At 44.0% G+C, this 21,821-nt stretch overlaps 1 non-coding gene and 1 pseudogene across 1 annotated transcript; one reads left to right on the top strand and one right to left on the bottom strand.

Annotated features, from left to right (window-relative positions):
- Positions 1–2,969: 2,969 nt before the first annotated feature.
- Positions 2,970–3,094, top strand: LOC111722850. The gene has a single exon (XR_002771504.1). It is a non-coding gene; the product is annotated as a small nucleolar RNA SNORA40 (small nucleolar RNA).
- A 795-nt stretch (positions 3,095–3,889) lies between these two features.
- On the bottom strand, positions 3,890–5,918 carry LOC111722823 (annotated as a pseudogene).
- Between the last annotated feature and the right edge of the window lie 15,903 nt (positions 5,919–21,821).

The raw sequence follows: 21,821 nt of genomic DNA, 5'->3' as shown, positions 1-21,821 counted from the left end.
TGGCTCGGTGCCTGTGGCTCAAGCTATTAAGACACCAGCCACATACACCTAAGGAGATGGGTTCGAATCCAGCCCAGGCCTGCCAAACAACAATGACAGCTGCAACCAAAAAATAGCTGGGCGTTGTGGCGGGCACCTGTGGTCCCAGCTACTTGGGAGGCGGAGGCAGGAGAATCTCTTGAACCTAGGAGTTGGAGGTTGCTGTGAGCTGTGAGGCCACGGTGCTCTGCCCAGGAGGACAGCTTGAGGCTCTGTCTCAAAAAAAAAGACATAAAATATGATTACCAAAAATAGTATACATAACAAGATTAGATCTAGGTCACACCAAGAGCAATAACACCTATTGTGGAAACAACTGGAGAAATTTGAATACTAATTAATTTTTTTGGTTTTTTTGAGACAGAGTCTTTCTCTGTGGCCCTGGATAGAGTGCTGTGGCATCATCACACCTTACAGCAACCTCAAACTCAAGCTCAAGCAATCTTCTTACCTCAGCCTCCTCAGTAGCTGAGACTAACAGGTGTCTTCCACAATTGCTACAATGTCCAGCTAGTATTTTTTTCTTTTTTTTTCTTTTTTCATTTTTGAGACAGAGTCTCAATTTGTCTCCCTTGTAGAGTGCTGTAGCATCATAACTCACAGCATCCTCAAACTCTTGGGCTCAAGCAATCCTCTTGACTCAGTTAGGACTATAGGCACCCGCCACAACACACTGCTGTTTTTTTGAGATGGGGTCATGTTGATGCTCTGACTGGTCTCCAACTCTGGAGCTCAAGCAATCCACCTGCCTAGGCCTCCCAGAGTGCTGGGATTATAGGCATGAGCCACAGTGCCTGGCCCATGAACTTCTTTTGAAAATAATTGAATTAATAATCTTTAAAAATGTTCACGGCACAACTAAGATCTTCTCATGGCACCCTGGTGCACAAGTTTGAAAATCACTGCCCTAGGGGAAGACTGTCCTGGCCTCTTCCTTCCTTCTAGTTGCAGGCAGTTCTTGTCGTTCTTTCCTCGGCTTGTAAATAAATCCCTCCAGCCTCAGCTTTGTCTTCACTGTCTTCCTGTGTCTCCTGTTGTCTTCCTTCTGTGCATTTCATTCTTTATATTTCAAAATAATGTTTTTTTCCAAAAATGATGGACCGAGAACTCGTGTCTACTCACCATCCTGATCAAAATCCCATTATAATGGTAGAAGAAATGCTTAAATAAATGACTTCCTAACAGCTCAAGAAACAACAACAAAAGCAATACAAGCAAACATTAAATCTTTAGGGGTTCTTGGATTGACAGGGTAATGAGAGGACAGAAACAACAGCCCTCCGAGAAGAAACTTAAAGCTCTCTGTCATGACTTAAAGCACAGCTCCGTAACACCTAGGAAACGCTCCGAAGCAATTGTAGAACGACTGATTTCATTAATTAATTAAGGGATCAGCCTCAGAGCAACTGGAGCGGACTATTTCCCTTGCTTTCGCCTCCAGGTCCCCTCACTCTGCTTCCCACACAGATCCACAGCCTATAACAGCTTTAAGCCTGGTATAAAAACTTATGGATTTTCTAACCCGACAGTATATAAAACATGGGCCAAATCAGGCTTACAGATGCATGTTGTTTGGCCAACAGAGCACTTAACTTAATGAAAAATGTTAAGATGAAATCTAAGTTGTCAACTTCTTTTTTTTTTTTTTTTGGTAGTTTTTGGCTGGGGCCGGGTTTGAACCCACCACCTCCAGCATATTGGGCCTATGCCCTACCCCTTTGAGCCACACGTGCCGCCCAGTTTTCAACTTCTTAAATAAGAAAATAAACAAAACACTGAAGACTGGGGAACCTGGGCCTCCTCACTCCTGGATGATAACATCTGCTGGATCTGAGGTTATGCTCTTCTTTTTGTTTTCTTCTTCTGCCTTCGATCTTTGTTTTCTAGATTTTTCTGCAGTGCTTGCTGAATATACAGTTTCCCAAGCCTTTCCCCTGGAGATTTTGATCAGGTGGACATTATGTGTTGAGTTGTGTTTTTCCCAAATTTGTATGCTGTAGTCCGTAAGCCCCAGCACTTTAGAAAGTGACCTTTTCAGAGATAATCAAGTTAAAAATGAAATCACCAGGATAGAGCACTAATCCAATATATCTGTGGTCCTTATAAAAAGAGATAATTGATAATTAGGGCACAGACAAGCTGATGAGAAGAGATGTGGACGGAAGATGGTTATCAACAAGCCAAGGAGAAAGGCCTGGAACAGATCCTTCCCCCACAAGCCCTCAGCAAGAACCAACACTCTGATAATTAATACCTTGATCTCAGACTGTTGACCTCCAGAACCGTAGGACACATTTCTGTTGTTGAACCACCCACGATAGTATTTTATTATGGCAATCTTAGTAAACTAAAAAGAGATGATTTGGTACTCAGTCTGGAAGTGTGTACTTTAATAAATACACCAACTAGTGTGGCTGCACGTAGGAATGACCTGTAAAGCTTCATGAAAATACTGATTCCTGGATTCTCGTTCCAAGGATTCTGACAGAATTTATCGAGGCTGAGACTTCAGCATCAGTATTTTCTTTCTTTTTTTTTGAGACACAGTCTCACTTTGTCACCCTCAATAGAGTTGCCCTGGCATCATAACTCGTAGCAACCTCAAACTCTTAGGCTCAAGTGATCCTCTTGCCTCAGCATCCCGAGTAGCTGGGATTACAGGTGCCTAGCACAATGCTCAGCTATTTTTAGAGATGGAGTTTCGCTCTTGCTCAGAATAGTATCCAACTCCTGAGCTCAAGCAATCTACCTGCCTTGGCCTCCCACAGAGCTAGGATTATAGGCATGAGCCACTTCGCCTGGCCCAGCATCAGTATTATTATTATTATTTTTGTGTAGAAATTTTTTTTTAATTTTAAAAAACAGACTAAGAAAACCAAATCTTTTCCTCCTATAAAACTGGCCTCCTAGTGTTATGAAAATAATTACATAGCACACTGTTTCTTTTTAACTTGTGGACAAAGACTTCTAGACAACTCAAAAAAATACATCTTCTTTTGCAACCCAGAACTCACTGTTCAGTATGAGTTCTGATACATATAAGGATTGTGCAAAAAAAAAAAAAAAAAAAATCAGAGTCCACTGATTACCAGAGAATAACTACTGATGGGAAACACAAAAGAAGGGTTTGTTTTCTTCCTGATGGGATTATCAGTGAATTTAATTATATGTTATGTTGCATTTTAGTTCTGGTAGTACAATAATTTAATGACTTCATACATGAAAATCAAAGTTTGTCTTTCTAAATAAAAAGAAAATAGCACCTAGAGTTAAGGATGGAACACTGTAGCTCCTTTCTTTAGTACATCTGGTTTTTAGGTCACAAAATTAGAGCACCTATAAGAAACAGGATGATCGTCACCAAGAATGATTAAAACCATGAACTATCATGGAATTGAAAATACCACATTTAAGATACAATCATGGCCAGGTACAGTGGCTCCCATCTGTAATCCCAACACTCTGGGAGGGCGAGGCAGGTGGATTGCCTGAGCTCACGAGTTTGAGACCAGCCTGAGCTAGAGTGAGACCCCCGTCTCTAAAAATAGCTGGGTGTTGTGGCAGGTGCCTGTAGTCTTAGCTACTCAGTAGGCTGAGACAAGAGAATGGTTTGAGCCCAAGAGTTTGAGGTTGCTGTGAGCTATGATACCACGGTACTCTACCCAGGGCAACATAGTGAGACTGTCTCAAAACAAAAACAAAAAAGCACATATGATTATGTCCAAGAAAACTGGACAATGTTAAAGGCAAATTTTGTAAGTTTGGTTTAAAATCATTCATTTTAATATATCCCCCTCAAAAAGCTGAATTTATTATTTTACACTAACATTCTGTAAATTAAACAGAATAATTACGTTGTCTCATGGACTGGAAGGTAACTTATTATCTCCCTTTCATTCCCAAACCTCATCAAGCAGTCCCTACATTTACAAGGTAAGTCAGCTGAATGCTGGAAATCTGGATGAATTTTAAGATTTTCAGTTTGTCCTGTTGAATATTCACAATATTGACATAAAGAAATCCCTTTGGATAAATGTGAATGTAGATGCTTTTAATATTCTAGGTTACATTTTCGCCCCAGAGTCTTTGTTTCACAGAGCCTTTTCGCCCCAGAGGTGTTGTGGCAGACACCTGTAGTCCCAGCTACTCGGGAGGCTGAGGCAAGGGGATCTATTGAGCCCAAGAGTTTGAGGTTGTTGTGAGCTGTGATGCCACAGCACTCTACAGAAGGCAACAAAGTGAGACTCTGGGGTGAAAAGGCTGTGTGAAAAGGCTTTCCCACAGTCACCACAAACATGAGGAAAAATTGTAGTATGTTCAGTAGCCACAGGCCTATCAACATTAGCACGCAGTCTCCTCTGGAACCACATACTTGACGTGCAAAGAAGTTTTTACATTTGTCCAAGGTAATTTTGCTTGAGAGGCTACACTGTCCATGTTCTCCACTGTTAGACTTATCACTTAACTCTGTTAATTTACACGCATGCTCATTTACCACATGGCAGTGCAAGGCTTCTGGATCCTTAGTTTCGCATTCACAGAATGGCATGAATACTGCTCACTGTGCTACTGGAAATGTAGGTGGGGTTCACTGCTTGAGGAGAACTGCACATCACCCTGCTCACACCAATAGAAGGGTTCACTAAAATGGTGTCTGCAATGTGCTGGCTTAGATTCTCAAGCATTACTGTCTTAGCTGGATGCAGTGGCTCATGCCAGCAATCCTAGCACTCTGGGAGGCTGAGGCATATGGATTGCCTGATCTCATGAGTTTGAGACCAGCCTGAGCCAGAGCGATACCCCATCTTTAAATAAAGCAGGGTGTTGTGGCAGGCACCTGTAGTCCCAGCTACTCGGGAGGCTGAGGCAAGGGGATCTCTTAAGCCCAAGAGTTCGAGGTTGTTGTGAGCTATGATGCCACAGCACTCTACAGAGGGCAACAAAGTGAGACTCTGGGGCGGTATCTGTGGCTCAAGGTTTAGGGCACCAGCCACATATACCAGGGGTGGCAGGTTCAAGCTCGGCCCTGACCAAAATTGAAAAAAAATAAAAGTGGAAAAAAAATTACTGTCTTATAATCACAGTATTTAGAAATGTAGGGATCCTCTTCATGTAGTTTGGCAAGTTCTATCAGAAGCATGTTGGTAGAGAAACTTTCCTTGCATACTCAACAATCATTTGAATAAGTACGTTTATACTTCAGGATCACATGCTACTTTAAATCAGAAAAATATTTGCTGTTGAACTCACAAAGTTCACATTTATAGAGGTTGCTGCTATTAGCTCTTAATAAAGGCCCTTTCTGCTGGGCAGTCACATTCAAAGCCTGGCTGTTGTCAAGAATTTTAAAAATGTAGCTGGTGGTTCATCATTGGTTTGGTCTTGGAGACTCTCAGAGGAACTGTTTTCTGTCTCTATATCATAATCCTCAGAAACTGCATGCTCTTCTACAGTGATCAGAACATCTCCAGCTGCGTGAACTTCTGTAGGTCTCTTCTCTTGGGTTTGTTGGTTGATTGAGTCAAGTGAGCCACACTCTTCATCGCAAATTTCAACATCAGATTTTTCTGTAGAAAAGGCAGTATGGTCTAGAATTCTAAGTACTGGACTAGGACCCAGATAGTTCTGGTGTCTGTTTCTGGCCTTGGTTCCATCTGTAAATTTTGGCAAGTCATTTGATGTCTCAGCGTCAGAATCATTGTCTTTGTTGTCAAAGTATTTTAAGTCTGGCTGTCTCATAGATGCTATAACAATGTTATGCTGTAACAATGGTCAGAAAAAATTCCATTGAATCCATCTGCAGTTCTGCTTATTCCAGAGGAGTCTGGATAACGAGAAGGGTGTAAAGTCTTCCTTCTTTTTTTAGGATACTCATTCATATATTCTCAATTTGTTATAATTCTTACTTCTGGAGTAAAGAGAAATTAATTACAGGGAAGTTTCCACAGATAGCTAAAAAAATGCCAGGCCCCTGGGCACGACCGGCCCTCCTGGGGCAGCTGGCCCAGGGACACCGCAGTAGGCCAGCTCCTCTGCCTCCCTCGTGGCCCCCGCCCTGTGGCATCAGTATTTTTTAATGGTCCCCAGGTGATTCCTGGGGAAGCTATAGTTGAGAACCACCAGTTGGAGAACACTACAATGCCAGAGTAATGTAACAGTTACACTTTCTTTCACTTTTTTTTTCAGTTCTTAGCTTTCTCATTATAAATAATTTTAACAGCTATCATTTACGGGGACCCTTCATGGTTTGCCAAAGGTCACATAGGTTCATAAGTAGCAGTCTGCACCAATGTCTCTCTCCACTTTGCTATTTAGTCTTCCAACAAAATAGGAGATAAACCAAATGACCTCTAAAAATGCATCCAGCTCAAAAACTCTTTAATTTTAAGATTCTTATAAATGTTTTACTAATGCCTCTGTCAAGAGTGCCTGTGCGCTCCAGAACCTTCTACTTCTACCTATAAATACATGAATACATTGGATTCTCTTTCTTCTTTTTAGGTCAAGAAAGCATTAGCCATTCACTTAAATCTATTTCAAAGATGACAAAAAGCAAAGCAACATCACAGTGTATAAAACAAGAGTCCTGGTGAGATGAGACGATAATAGGAGAAGCTCACGGGTTCATGGAACCTGTGAGCTCAGTCAATCCCCCTGCCTTGGCCTCCCAGAGTGAGGTGCAATGGTTTAGATACCCATTCCTTCTAGTGGCCTGAGGATAATCGTTGGCCATTATGTCTACCAATATTACCAAAGTAATTTATTTAAAGATGTTTTATATTAAAACACAGGCCATACCTCCCTCACAAATCCTGCTATTCAGTCTCCAACAGGATCAGGGAACGTCATTGCCAGTTCATCAATTTATCCCATTCCATATTTACTGAAGCCCACAGCATGCAGACTCTGTCCTTGGGGTACAGTGAGAACAGGACAGACCAACTCCCTGCCCCTGTGACACCTACAGTCCAGTAGGATACAACGGTCCATGAGCAAGTCAGTAAGACCTTGAAGAAAATTACAGATTTTGAAGAATTCTGTAATATTACAATTAAAAAAAAAAGTTGATGCCAAAAAGTAGAGTTTATAAGCAAGGAAACTTTAGTCTGAGCAAGAATGAGACCCTGACTCTACAAAAAAACAGAAAAATTAGTTGAATTAGTCTCAACTCTATAGTCCCAGCTACATAGGAGGCTGAGATAGGAGGATCGTTTGACTCCAGGGGTTGGAGGCTGCAGTGACCTTTGATAACACCACTACACTAGCCAGGGCAACAGAGCAAGAACCTGTCTGAAATTAATAAAAGAAATAACCATCCAATAAATAAATATTTAAAATATAGATAAAATGATAGTTATTAACACACCAACTTTTAGAAAAGTCAAACAAAAAAGTGAATATAACTTCTTGGGTCAGTTCTAAAATCTGCGAAGTTCTTTCTAGTTAAGAAGACAGGAATGGGACCCTGGCTGAATCATCTCCCTGGCTTGCCCTTAAAACATGCATAGGGTTATTTTATCAAAAGAGAGAAAGTTCTAACAGGACTTCAATATAAAACTATCCATCCATAGCTAGTCAGATTTTTTTTTTCTATTTTTGAGGCAGAGTCTCACTCTACTCTGGATGGAGTATTGTGGCGTCATACCTCATAGCAACTTCAAACTCTTGGGCTTAAGAAATCCTCTTGGTTGGGTGGAGGGAGGGTGATTAGTGGGATCGTGCCATGGTTCATCTTATAAGGGTACATGTGAATCTTTGTAATGTAGAATATAAATGTCTTAGCACAATAACTAAGAAAATGACATGAAGGCTATGTTAACCAGTTTGATGAAAATATTTCAAACTGAATATAAAAACAGCATACTGTATCCCATGACAGTATTAATGTACACAGCTATGATTTTAAAAAATAATAAAAAAATAAAAATAAATTGGTTTCAAAAAAAAAAAAAAAGAAATCCTCTTGGGGCGGTACCTGTGGATCAGTGGGTAGGGCAATGGCCCCATATACCTGGGGTGGTGGGTTGAAACCTGGCCTTGGCCAAACTGCAACAAAAAAATAGCCAGGCATTGTGGCAGGTAGTGCCAGCTACTTGGGAGGCTGAGGCAAGAGAATTGCCTAAGCCCAAAAGTTGGAGATTGTGAGCTGTGTGATGCCACGGCTCTACCGAGGGCAATAAAGTGAGACTCTGTCTCTACAAAAGAAAGAAAAAAAGAAATCTTCTTGGCTCAGACTCCCAAATAACTGAGACTACAGGCACCCACCACAACGCCTGGCTAATTTTTCTATTTTCAGTAGTGACAGGGTCTCACTCTTGCTCAGGCTGATTTTGAACTCATGAACTTAAGCAGTCCACCTGCCTCAGCCTCCCAGAGTGTTAGGATTTAAAAGCGTGAGCCACCGCACCCAGCCTTACAATTTTTTTTTCTGTTGATTGCTATTTGGATTGCTTCCAGTTTGGGGAAATTGTGAATAGTGCTGGTATAAACATTCTTGTACCTATCTTTTGGAGTATATTTCTATGTTCAGTATGTGCCAGGAGTAAAACTGTATAATAGATTTGTAACATTCAGCTTTAGAAGAATAGAGATTGCAAAATGGTAATAAACAGTTTATGCTCCCATCAGCAATAGATAAGAGTTGTAGCTGGAGGCCAGGTGCCATTGCTTGTGCTTGTAATCCTAGCACTGTAGGAGATTGAGGCAGGTGGATTGTCTGAGCTCAGGAGTTGGAGACCAGCTTGAGCCACAGAGCGAGACCTCATCTCTGAAAAAAGATCCGGGTGTTGTAGCAGGTGCCTGTAGTCCCAGCTACTTGGGAGGCTGAGGCAAGGGAATCACTTAAGCCCAAGAGTTGAGGTTGCTGCGAGCTGTGATGCCACAGCACTCTACCAAGGGTGACAAATTGAGGCTATGTCTCAAAAAAAAAAAGTTCTCCTTGCTCTATTTTCTCATATCAACACTTTGTATTGTAGTCTGTTTAATTTTAGCTATACCCATGGACTATCACTGTAGTTTTTTGTTTGTTTGTTTGTTTTGAGACAGAGTCTCAAGCTGTTGCCCTGGGTGGAGTGCTATGGCATCACAGCTCACAGCAACCTCCAGCTCCTGGGCTTAAGCGATTCTATTGCCTCAGCCTCCCAAGTAGATGTGACTACAGGTGCCTGCCACAACACCTGGCTATTTTTTGGTTGTAGTTGATGTTTAGCAGGCCCGGGCTGGATTCGAACCTATCAGCTCTGGTGTATGTGGCTAGTGCCTTAGCCACTTGAGCTACAGACCCGGGCCACTGTAGTTTATTTTAAAAATTTTTTAAATTTCAGAATGCTGTGCAGATACAATTTTTTTGTTTGTTTGTTTGTTTTTAGAGGCAAGGTTTTGCTCACTCAGTTGCCCAGGGTAGACTGCTCATTGTAACACTGAACTCCTAGGCTCAAGAGATCCTCCTGCCTCAGCCCCCCAAGTATTTAGCACTACATGTATATATCACTGCACCTGGGTAATTAAAAAAATATATGTATAGTTGAGGGTCTTGCTATATTGCTCAGGCTGGTCTTAAACTCCTGGCCTTGGACAATCTTCCTGCCTCAGCATTCCATAGTGCTTGAATTATAGTCGTGAGCCACCAGGCCAACTCTGATCATAGTGGCTCACATCTGTATTCCTAAAATTCTGGGAGGCCCAGGTGGGAGGATCACCTGATCAGGAGTCCAAGACTAGCCTGAGCAAGAGCATAACTGCCCCCCCCATCTCTACCAAAAGTAGAAAAAAAATTAGCTGGGCATAGTGGCAGATCCTGTAGTCCCAGTTACTTCAAAGGCTGAGGCATGAGGGTCACTTGAGCCCAGGAGACTAAGGTTGCACTGTACTAGGGTGATGGAGTGAGACTATCTCAAAAAGGGAGTGGGAGAGGCTGGGCATGGTGGCTCACGCCTGTAATTCTAGCACTCTGGGAAGCCAAGGCAGGAGGATTCCTTGAACTCAATAGTTTGAGACCAACCTGAGCAAGAGTGGGACACCATCTCTACTAAAAAATGAAAAAATTAGGCATTGTGACAGGCACCTGTAGTCCTAGCTAGTCAGGATGCTGAGACTGGAATATATCTTTTTTTTTTTTTTTTTGAGACAGAGTCTCACTTTGTCGCCCTTGGTAATGTGCTGTGGCATCATAATTCACAGCAACCTCAAACTCTTGGGCTCAAATGATCCTCTTGCCTCAGCCTCCCAAGTAGCTGGGACTATGGGTGCCCGCCACAACACTGGGCTATATTTTTAGAGACAGGGTCTCACTCTTGCTCAGGCTGGTCTCGAACTCATGAGCTCAGGCAATCCACCTGCCTTGGCCTCCCAGAGTGCTAGGATTATAGGCATGAGCCACCACGCCCAGCCAACAGGGAGATCTCTCGAGACCAGGAGTTTGAGGTTGCTGTGAGCTAAACTGAGGCCATGTTCTCTAGCCCAAGGGAAAGAGTGAGACTCCACGGTGGTGGTGGGGAGCTGGAAGGTAAGTTGCAATGGCCCATAAATGTCAGGTTCCCTGTGCACAGAACTGGAGGTGAAGGGGAGGAGTGGATCTGGAGAGTAGATTTCTGCACAGTTTATCCCCTTTCCCTTAAGCAACCACTCTTGTCCTTCATCCAAGTGAACTATTCACGTCCCCAGCACAAGAGATATGAAAGAGCATATCAGTTCTTCTATCATTGCCTGGTGATGTCAACTCACTCTTAACTCTCAGCTAAAACTGAAAACAGTAATCACTACCAGTATTTTTCATATATTATATGGGGTCAGAAGAAAGGGAGAAACACCCCATAAAGGCATCAATGTATTCATGATTATGTGTTTATGACTTAATAAACAAACAACCAAGAGAAAACTGGGACATTGTAATCTCTGGTTTCTTCCACCACCCATTTCACATTTTCTGTGGGAGCTCAGCTGGGCAGTTCTTTATCTCATGGGGTGGATGAAGCATTTATTCCTGGTGAGTCTGAACCCTTCGTGGTCTTGGTTTATTGGATGATCACAAGTTGGACTGATTAAGATGATTAGGGAAGTGAGCACTAAAGAAAAGCCCCTGTGAATCCTCTGCATCCCTGACAGTCTTTCCTTGCTGTGTCATAGCAACCTCATTTCATCTGGCACCAGGATCAGGTGTCCGGCCAGAAGCATGGCGGTCTTCCCTGTTGGCTCTCTGGTGGAAGACGCCTAAATTGGTCAGGGCTCCAACAATCACCATGTTTCCTGGGCATCCTGGCACCTTTGAGTCAAGCCACTGAGCTCAGTCAGGATACTGGGAACAGGAAGAAAAACGTCTTAAAGGGTCCTAATAGGCGCAGCAGTGAGAGGACACTACCACCTCCACCTCTCAGTTCCTGGACTTTTGCATTCTGGCTCTGGAGGAGAGGGCCTCCTGGGTTCTCTGCTGATGTAAAGTGTATACTTACTACATCCAGTAAGGCAGCAACCCAGATGTACAGAATCAGCTTCTCTAACTGTCTTCAGCAGTCTATTCTATCATTTATCTTGTCAGATTGTTCTAGGTAATGGAGCTCGCGGTTAGATCTGTGAATTCCACGAGGAGAATCCCATTTCTCTACTTCGTTGGCTGCATGTGTCCCTTGATCTCCAACAATGTTGTGTGGGATACAATGGCTATAACCCAGAAATTCTCTAAATCCAACGAGAGTGGTTCTGGGGCCAGGTGTGGTGGCTCATGCCTGTAATCCTAGCACTCTGGGAGGCTGAGGTGGGTGGATTGCCTAATCTCATGGATTGAAGACCAGCCTGAGCCAGAGAAAGACCTCCTCTCTAAAAATAGCCAGGCATTGTGATAGGTGCCTGTAGTCCCAGCTACTTGGGAGACTGAGGCTAGAGAATTGCTTAAACCCAAGAATTTGGGGTTGCTGTGAGCTGTAACACCATAGCATTCTACCAAGGGTGAGAAAGGGAGATTCTCTCTCTCCAAAGGAAAAAAAAAGTGGTTCTGGCAGGAGTGCTAGAAGTGAAAAAGGTAAATCAGCATCTACAATATGAGTCTCATATTGTGGGGGGCAACCCACTGTTCCCTCTATAATGAAAGGAGACCAGTGTAATCAGTGTGTCACCAGGTGGCTGTCCGGTGGCCCTGGGAATGGTGTCACATCAGAGATTTAGGTTCCCCTTTGTCATGGGCAGGTGGGGCACTCAGCAATTACGGCAGCCCAATGAGGGGAAGCCCGTCTTGTTGAGCCCTCTCCTGGTCGCCTTGGCCACTTTGTATGTAGGTTCACTGAGAAAACTAGAGTGGCTGGAGAAGGAGATTAGCTGACATCAACAGGACCGGTTATCTCACCCACCCACGTATTCAGAGCACGGTGCACACTCTGTCTCAGACCTTTCCTCCCAAGCCTTCATGACACCAATTTTCTTTTTTTTATTTTTACTTTTTAAGGACTGAAACAAAGTTTATTGAGAAAGAGAAAGATCAGCTTACAGAGTACAAGCAAGATACACGCATACAGAGCAAGATATGTTTGCCATAGACGGTGCCATTGTCATGACAAGAAAAAGGCAATGAGCCCATGACACCAATTTTCCCCATATTGTTTTCCAAGTCTCTAAAGACTTGTTTACTGCTATTTATGAATCATTTGAAATCTGAGCAATCTGTTCTTTCAGACTGACGAGGCGGACAGTCAGTATATCTGACAGTCAGAAGTACTGACTGTCCACCTTGTGTGAAACAAAGTTCTACCTGTTGGTAAGATTTCCCTCTCCACGGCCTTTCTGAGACACTCCTGCAGGAAGCTGTGCGACAGAAGAGTCTTCAGTGAACGCGTGGTCACACGTGTAGGCAAGGAAGAGCAGTGACTCAGGAGTCCAGGAAACTTAGGAAGCTGAGCCACCTGCTTGTGCAATACCCTGGAGTCGTGCAGGTCCACGGGGAAACGACTGCATGAGAAGGCCAATTTCACATGTCCATCTCCAGGCATCACGGAAGGGTGCTGCCTCACCTCCACAGTGGCATGGTGCAGTGGACACTCCCATCACGTAGGTAGTCTGAGTCACACAAACATGTGGTGGCCCATGGGGAGGCTTTTATGCTCTGCCAGGGCCCAGGAACAAGCCAGAGTTGCCTTCTAATGGTAATAATTGCCAGCAGGTCATGAGTTTCCTGTTGGGATATGTTCATAAGACATCTCAGTTGGTCACAGATATTTGGAGTTATCACTGGGTCTGCGGAGTCATAGGGTTCAAGTGGAAGGGCATCTTGCACTGCAGCCTGGATCTGCTTCGAACCCCTTTCTTGCTCTGTGCCCCACTCAAAACTGTCAGCATCACAACTGAGTATGCAAGGTGTCAGAACAGCATGGTCGAAGGTGGCATGCGTTGCCTCCAAAGAAATGTGGTGCCCCATCGTGGGGGTCAAATGCCAAGTACAGCAACCTGCTTGTCACTTTTAGAAAGTGAGACATGCCGCAGCACCCCTAGAAACATTAAACCTGGGGCAGCCCCTGCACTTCCACACACTTTCTCACCCTCTGGCACAAACGTGGCTTACTACACCATGTGGGGTACTTGCTACATGTATTTTCTGTTCCGCAGTTGCAGTTAGCACTATGCCTTCACTGTAAACTATTAATCTGATGCTGTGTGGAAGATCAAGATGATCAATGTCCTTTTGGACTGTTGTATATCAGATACTAGAAGAGTTCACCTGGCCTGGGTGCAAATAAGGGAAGGTATAACATTGTCCTGTCTTGGCTAAGGAGCTGCTTCTGATTTTTATTTTAGTGATGAGAATGAGGGAGAAAGCATTTGCCAGGTCAACAGCTATAGATACCTAGGGTGGTATTGATTTGTTCCAGTGAAGATACTGTGTCCAGATCATCCTTGTTTTTGGCATCACCATCTGTTTCCAGTAATATGTGATCCTTCTCCATGACCAGTCTAACTTCTACACTGTCCAAACAGCCAAGTTGCGTAGGGGTGACATAAGAGTCACACCACCGCATCTTTCACGTGTTGACGGTGGCACAAACCAGTACAATTGGGTGGGGAATTTCTTTTGGCTCACTCACTCTCTCTCTCTCTCTCTCTTTTTTTTTTTTGGCCAGGGTTGGGTTTGAACCCACCACCTCTGGTATATGGGGCCAGTGCCCTACTCCTTGAGCCACAGGCACCACCCTGGCTCACTCTCTTGGAGGGAGGTCGGGTACAGTTCCAGGGGTTTCACTTGGCTCTTTCTACCTTAGTAACTCTTGCTTCATGAATCAGAGAACAAGCATGGGCCTCTGCCTGTTACTAAGCTTATCTGGCCCTACTGCATGTTCCAAGACTGGGAAATAACCACAATGAGGATCTGACGTCCGGCTGGACCCACTGTAAGATGGACTCGGGCCCAGACTCCATCAGTTATCTGACCAGGGGACCACAGTGGCATTTTTCAGGTCTCCCAGCATAAATGTCAGTTCAGAGCAAGTATCTAATAACTCCTGGGAGGTCCTGTTATTCCTCTTTGCCCCATGTATAGTTTCCTAGATGAATAGCAGTAGGTTCCTCCAGGGAAGAGAAGGATGACTCTTGGTAAACACCTCTACCTCAATTACAACACCCTTCCTCAAAATGGTGGCTTATATGTGGGAGGTCAGAGGCCAGGGTCCACTATGGAGATTTAGGTCTTCCGACTGTACCTCCAATTTTTCCACTTGTATATATCAAGAATAACTTCAGTAACTATTGCCATAGATGCCTATGGATCCAAATGCTCTGATCACCAACTTCTCTGCTTACTGTGGTCATGGTGCTCACCTTGTCTTTGATGGTTAAACACTGCTAGGGGCCTCAAGCCTCTGGGATCCAATATTCCCAGATCAGGGAAACCAATCCCTTCGCAACTTCCCCCAAGGTGATTTCCAGCCTTTCAAGGACAGCCACCAGCTTTTCAAGCATGCTAGTGTCTCCCCACTAATGCACTTCCTGCTGCCTTGGTGACAGGGGGATGAGAAGGTGGCTGTGCAGTCATTTGTGATAGAGAAGTACTGCTCTTAGGTACGCCAGCGAGTTCTAGCATTTTGACCTAAGTAACTACAGGCAAGAAGTAGGTCACAGAAACCTCGACTCACACAAGAGTGCACATCAGAATTCCCTGGAGAGCTTGTAAGAACGGATTCCTGGGCGCTATCCTATGAGTTTTCTTTTTCCTTTCCCAAGAACGGGGTCTTCAGTCCCCATTCTCCCCAGCAGAGGATCATCAGACCTCCCACCCTATCCATGGTCATCCCATAGAATGGAAGCAAGGGGACTATTGAATGAATTCAATTGGAAGTCCAAGGGCAAAGGACACCCACTGATGTAAACCCTGTAGGCTAGCTTCCTGTGGGACGTAGCAGGGTAGAGCAGGATCAGCAATACTTCTGGAGGAACGAATGGAAGATATCTTTTGTTTTTAATCCATAAATATATCCAGGAAGGTAGTTCCATATCAGCATACACAGTGCTTTTTAATGGCAATATGTTATGCCATTGTGTAAATGTTCCATCTTTTACTTTTTTTTTTTTTTTTTTGAGATAGAGCCTCAAGCTGTTGCCCTGGGTAGAATGCCATGGCATCACGGCTCACAGCAACCTCCAACTCCTGGGCTCAATCAAGTCTCCTGCCTCCGCCTCCCAAGTAGCTGGGACTACAGGCGCCCGCTACAACACCTGGCTATTTTTTGGTTGCAGCCATCATTGTTGTTTGGCGGGCCCAGGCTGGGGATTCGAACCCGCCACCTTAGGTGTACGTGGCTGGCGCCTTAGCCACTTGAGCCATAGGTGCCAAGCCTCCATCTTTTACTTAATCTCTCATGATGGACATTGAGGTGGCTTCCAGTGTTTGGTTATTATAAGGAAAGGGCACCCTGTCGCCACCTGCACAGCTCCCATGACAGTACAGCAGTGATGGGGTGAACAAAGGCTTCAGTGGCTCCCAGAAAAGTGATGAAACCGGCTTCAAGGAAAGCAAGCACAGCTGTTCAAGTTACAAGGGTGGAGCTCAGAAATACACTAGTCCACAGCTGCTTGACCTGTGATTTTAAATAATCAACTTTTCTATTTTTATGTTCAGTCTCCCCAACTGATTATAAACTCTTTGGTGGCAGAGACTGTCTTGTCTTTCCACGGATCCTCCCACAGCCCCTGGGGCAGTCTGGCATGAGTGAAGGAATGAAGGAACTTTGATGTTCACAGCTGTGCCATACATAATATATCCACAGACCTAGTTGCAAGGCGGAATAAAAAATTATCTGAAAAAAAACTTAAAGAAAAACAACCCTGAGTATTCTACCCAACTCCAACAGAACAGCATCGAGGTGATTGAAACATAATGGCACAGAGCACAGCATTTCAAAATGACTATATGGGATAAAACTCTGACATTTTAATACAGTCGGAGCTGAAGAAAGATTTCCCTTCTCCCTGAATGATTTCATAGGTCAACATCAGCTGGTTCAGCCTTGGCTTTTGATTAATGGTGCTCAAGATCCGCTCCCTGAAATCAGATCAATCAGATCAGATACCCTGTGGCTTTAAAGTGATAGCTGAGTAATGGATGGTAATTTCTCATCTATTCTGATAAGACTCCCTTTCCAATGAATTTTTGTGCATTCTGCTAAGTGCCTCTGGTTTTCATTTCCTTAACTCATTTTTCTTCTGTGAATGCCCTTCTAACATTGTCGGGTAGGTGGTCCATGGCTTATTAAGTTTGTAGGGATTTGTTTCTGTCTGTTACAGACCGAGTCTTCTTATCTCACCTTGATTTGTTAGGGCATTTGCCCTCCTGTCACTAAGAGCGCTGGAGGTGAGGTCTTTTTCTACAGATAATAATGAGCAGGCAGTTTTATTTTGTAGATTCTATTATAAGATTTGAGGAGTAAGGGAGAGATAGCAGAGGGTTTCTGTAAGACATTCAACTACTCAAGTGTATTGCTACAGAATGTGGGTCCTGCACACATGCAAAATTCAAAACCAACACTTTCAATAAGTAGAGGCCAAGAGCTGCACAGTCACACACGCCTGCAGTCCAGTTTCTTGGACGCTGAGGTGGGATAACTGCTTGAGTCCAAGAGTTCAAATCCAGTCTAGGCAACCTGGTAAGACTGCCCCCATCCTACTGTCTCTAGGAAAAACAAAAACCAAACAAAGAAGAAAGCATGCCATTTCCTTCTTGATTTGGGACCACAGGCACTGATATATATTTAGTGACCACAGATAGCACAAATAAAATAGTTTACCAAGTGATAGAGGGTGGATGCTAGTTACCCCACTTGAGGATTACTTTTCAATTTTTGTAAATCTTTATTTATTTAGACAGTTTCACTTTCTCACTCTCAGTAGAGTGCTGTGACATCATAGCTCACGGCAACCTCAATCTCCTGGGCTCAAGCAATCGATCCTCTTGGCTCAGCCTCTCTGGTACCTGGAACTACAGGTGCCTGCACACCTGGCTATTTTTAGAGACGGAGGTCTCTCTCTGGCTCCAGCTGTTGTGGAGCTCATCCAATCCACCCATCTCAGACTCCCAGAATGCTGGGATTACAGGCATGAGCCACTGCTCCTGGCCTTTGGTAAATCTTTTTTTTTTTTTTTTACAGAGACAGAGTTTGACCTTGTCATCCTCGGTAGAGTGCAGAGGCCTCATAGCTCACAGCAACCCTCAGCTCTTGGACGTAGGCAATTCTCTTGCCTCAGTCTCCTGAGTAGCTGGGACTACAGGCACCCGCCACAACACCCAGCTATTTTTTGTTGTAGTTTGCCTGGGGCTGGGTTCAAACCTGCCACCCTCAGTGTATGGGGTGGGCACCCTACTCACTGAACCACAGCCACCACTCTGGCTGTATTTAGAGACTGGGTCTCACTCTTGCTCAGGTTGGTCTTGGACTCCTGAGTTCAAGTGATCCACCTGCCTTGGCCTCCCAGAGTGCTAGGATTACAGGTGTGAGTCACCAGCCCAACCCACTGGTTTCTTTTTATCATTAAGGAGTATTCTAGTTTATGGGATATATAATACAATTTATTCATTTTGTCACTGATGGGCTTTTAATTTCTTAGAATGAAATTTTAAAAATTATAAATAAATACTTAACAAATTGTACTTGCATGTAAATCACAGAATAACCTCTTATCAGCGTTAAGAGGTAAACTGGGTGTGGTGGCTCACATCTGTAATCCTAGCAGTCTGGGAGGCTCAGAAGGGAGGATCCCTTCAGGTCAGGAGTTTGAGCCTATCTTGAGCAAGAGCAAGACCCTGTCTCTACTAAATATAGAAAAGTTAGTCGGGCTTTATGACAGGTGCCTATAGTCCTAGCTACTTGCGAAGCTGAGGCATGAGGACTGCTTGAGGCAAGGAGTTTGAGGTTGCTGTGAGCTATGTCGCTAGGGCACTCTAGCCTGGGGGCACCAGGGCAAGACTGTCTTGTCAAAAAAAAAAAGATAAGAAATACGTTTTTCCCCTCCTTATGCATATTCAAACATAGAGTTTTGAAGATGCCTTTTCTTCTCTATAATAGCAACACCTAGTGGTTTAGGAAGGCTACGGTCTGGAAGTGTGTGCATTTACAACTTGGAAAAACAGACTTTTAGTTTTCTTTTTTTTTTTTTTTAATTAAGTCATTTGTACATAGATCATAAATACATTTATGCCATTATGGGATTCAATGTGTTGATTATCTGTACAAATTTGAGTGCTTACATCGTACTAATCAACATAGCCTTCACCTCATTTACCCAATTACAGCATTAAGACACTGGTGTTCTACACCTGATAGATCCAAGTTGTACTTGCAATATGCTCCATAGGTGTGGTCGCCCTACCAACCCTCCCTCTATCGACCCACCCCCCTCCCTTCCCTTCACCCTCCCCTCTCCTCCTTTATCCTAGGCTATAGTTGTGTTTCATTTTTCATATGCAAGTGTGAGTGATTATAAATTGGTTTCACGGTAGTACTGAGTACATTGGATATTTTTTTTTTCCATTCCTGAGATACTTTACTAAGAAGAATATTTTCCAGCTCCATCCATGTAAACATAAAAGAGGTAAAGTCTTCATTTTTTTTAATGCTGCATAGTATTCCATGGAATACATATACCACAATTTATTAATCCTTTCATGGGTCGATGGGTACTTGGGCTTCTTCCATGACTTGGCAATTATGAATTGAGCTGCAATGAACAATCTGGTGCAAATATCTTTATTGCCAAATGATTTTTGATCCTTTGGATATATACCTAGAAGAGGAATTGCAGGATCAAATGGCAGGTCTACATTTAGATCCCTGAGGGTTCTCCAAAATTCCTTCCAAAAGGGATGTACTAGCTTTTGACTTTTAGTTTTAAAAGACTTTAGCATCCTGGCTGGGCATGGTGGCTCATGCCTGTAATCCTAGCACTCTGGGAGACCAAGGCTTGAGCTCACAAGTTAGAGACCATCCAGAGCGAAAGTGAGGATCCCTCTGTCTCTACTAAAGATAGAAAAACTGCTCCCTGCTGTCTCTGCTTTCCTGCTCCTCTATCTCTACCAAAGATAGAAAATTGAGACAAGAGGATTGCTTGAGCCCAAGAGTTGAAGATTACTGTGAACTATGATGCCTCAGCACTTTAACCAGGGCAACAGCTTCAGACTCTGGAAAAAAAAAAAAAGAACTTAGCATCCAGATGTCCATTAGAACCACATGACAATGCCTGAACAATAGTTGGAATCATTTAAGTCAGAATCTTTGCAGAACTCTAGGGAGAGCCTAGGAGTGATAGGTTATAAAAGCTGTCAATGGATTTTATTTTTTCTTTTCTTTTCTTTTCTTTTGTTGGCCAGGGCTGGGTTTGAACCCACCACCTTTGGCATATGGGGCCGGCACCTTACTCCTTGAGCCACAGGCGTCGCCCCTATTTTATTTTTTCTGAGACAGAGTCTCACTTGGTCACCTTCAGTAGAGTGCTGTGGTATCTTAGTTCACAGCAACCTGAAACTCTTGGGTTCAAGCATCCCTCTTGCCTTAGCCTCCTGAGTAGCTGGGACTATAGGCACCTGCTACAATGCCTGCCTATTTTTTAGAGATAGGGTCTTGCTCTTGCTTAGGCTGGTCTCAAACTCATGAGCTCAGGTAATTCACCCACCTCAGCCTCCCAAGTGCTGGGATTACAGGTGTGAGCTACTTCACCTGGACTTTGCCAGGGGATTTTAATGTGCAGCCAAGGCTAAGAACTGCTAATCTAGACCAGTAGTTCCAAAAACCTGGTGAAATATCAGAATCACCCGGAGGGCTCTTTTAACCACAGATTGCTGGGCTCTGCCCCCAGAGTGTCTGGGGCAGAAGCCAAGAATTCGCGTTTCTAACAATTTCCCAGGTGATGCTGATTCTGTGAGTCCGGGAACCACATGATAAGAACCATTGATCTAGACCAACTCTGTTATTTAATACAAGAAAAAAAATGCAGGCCAGACAGGCAAAGTATAATAATTTGCTGAAGTCATGGAGCCAGGTAGTGGCAAAGTCGTAATTAGAATAGAAGCCTCGCAATTACCTCTCATCTGATAGATTCAAATTTGGATGTTGCTAAATATTATGCCATTTGAACCTATGTCAAAAGATGTCTTTCCCTCAACAAAAAATAAACAAAACAGACATTTGAAGGAGTGGGTGAGAGAACTCTTTTCCATAAACCTATTTGCAAAAACCTCAGCATCCCAGGAAAGTGGAAACAGGGCACTCACAGCTGAGACCAAGACTTGAGTATAAAAGGGATGGGAACCTGAACTCAGGTAGCCTGAGGCCGACCTGTGCTCAGGAAAATGTGCATCTGCCCTCTGGCACACCTGTCTTCTCCCCTCCTTCAGCTACCTCCCAAAGGCTGAGCTGCTGCAATCCGTCTGGCCCACATGGTGACAAGTCACATAGGGAAGAGATACCTGGGCCAACAGTTTATGTTTCTTCCACATTCCTCTCCTAACATGAGACTGTTTTGCTGCGTTTCCCCATGGCTCCAAGATCTCACTCACACTTGCCCTTTACAATAGGATTTCCCCTATGACTGGCTTGTCCCCAACAGTCATAGCCCATGCCTGATGTTTAGACAGCCCTATGCCTAGCTCTGTAGTGTAACAGCTGTGGAGGGGTGTGAGCCCCTCCTAACTGTGCTAAGGACACTGAAATGACACATTGCACTGATAGTTTGGACCCCTGCCTGCTGAGCCACTCTGGCCTGGCTTAGGGGCTCCCCAAGCTGCACCAGAGCGTGTCATATAGCAGGAGAGCTTTATTATGGGGCTGGGGAGTGTGTATTTTAAATACATCTGTGTCTGGGGAACAATGCCTAATATCATATTGAACATTTAATGAGTAATCATTAGTTGCTTTGGGGGGTGCTGCTACATAAGATTATACAGTGATTTTTCATAGTGTTCACACTTGGGAAGTGGAGGAAATATTCTCCGCTCAGGATTCAAGCAGAAACTGATTCATTCTGACAATGGGAACAGAGGAGAAAAGAAATTGCATCAGCCAGAGAATGCGGTTGCGGGGCATTCTCATATAAGATCCTGAGCCAAGGCTCAGCGCCTGTGGCTCAAGTGGCTAAGGTGCCAGCCACATACACCTAAGGTGGCGGGTTCGAATCCAGCCCGGGGCCTGCCAAAACGACAACGGCTGCAACCAAAAAATAGCCGGGAGTTGTGGCGGGCGCCTGTGGTCCCAGCTACTTGGGAGGCTAAGGCAGGAGACTCGCTTGAGCCCAGGAGTTGGAGGTTGCTGTGAGCTGTGAGGCCA

This window comes from Otolemur garnettii, unplaced genomic scaffold, assembly GCF_000181295.1.
Source record: "Otolemur garnettii isolate 467f Iridium unplaced genomic scaffold, OtoGar3 scaffold00006, whole genome shotgun sequence".
Lineage (NCBI taxonomy): Eukaryota > Metazoa > Chordata > Mammalia > Primates > Galagidae > Otolemur > Otolemur garnettii.
Note: the sequence above shows the minus strand (reverse complement) of the source record. Positions and strands in the feature narration are given on the sequence as shown.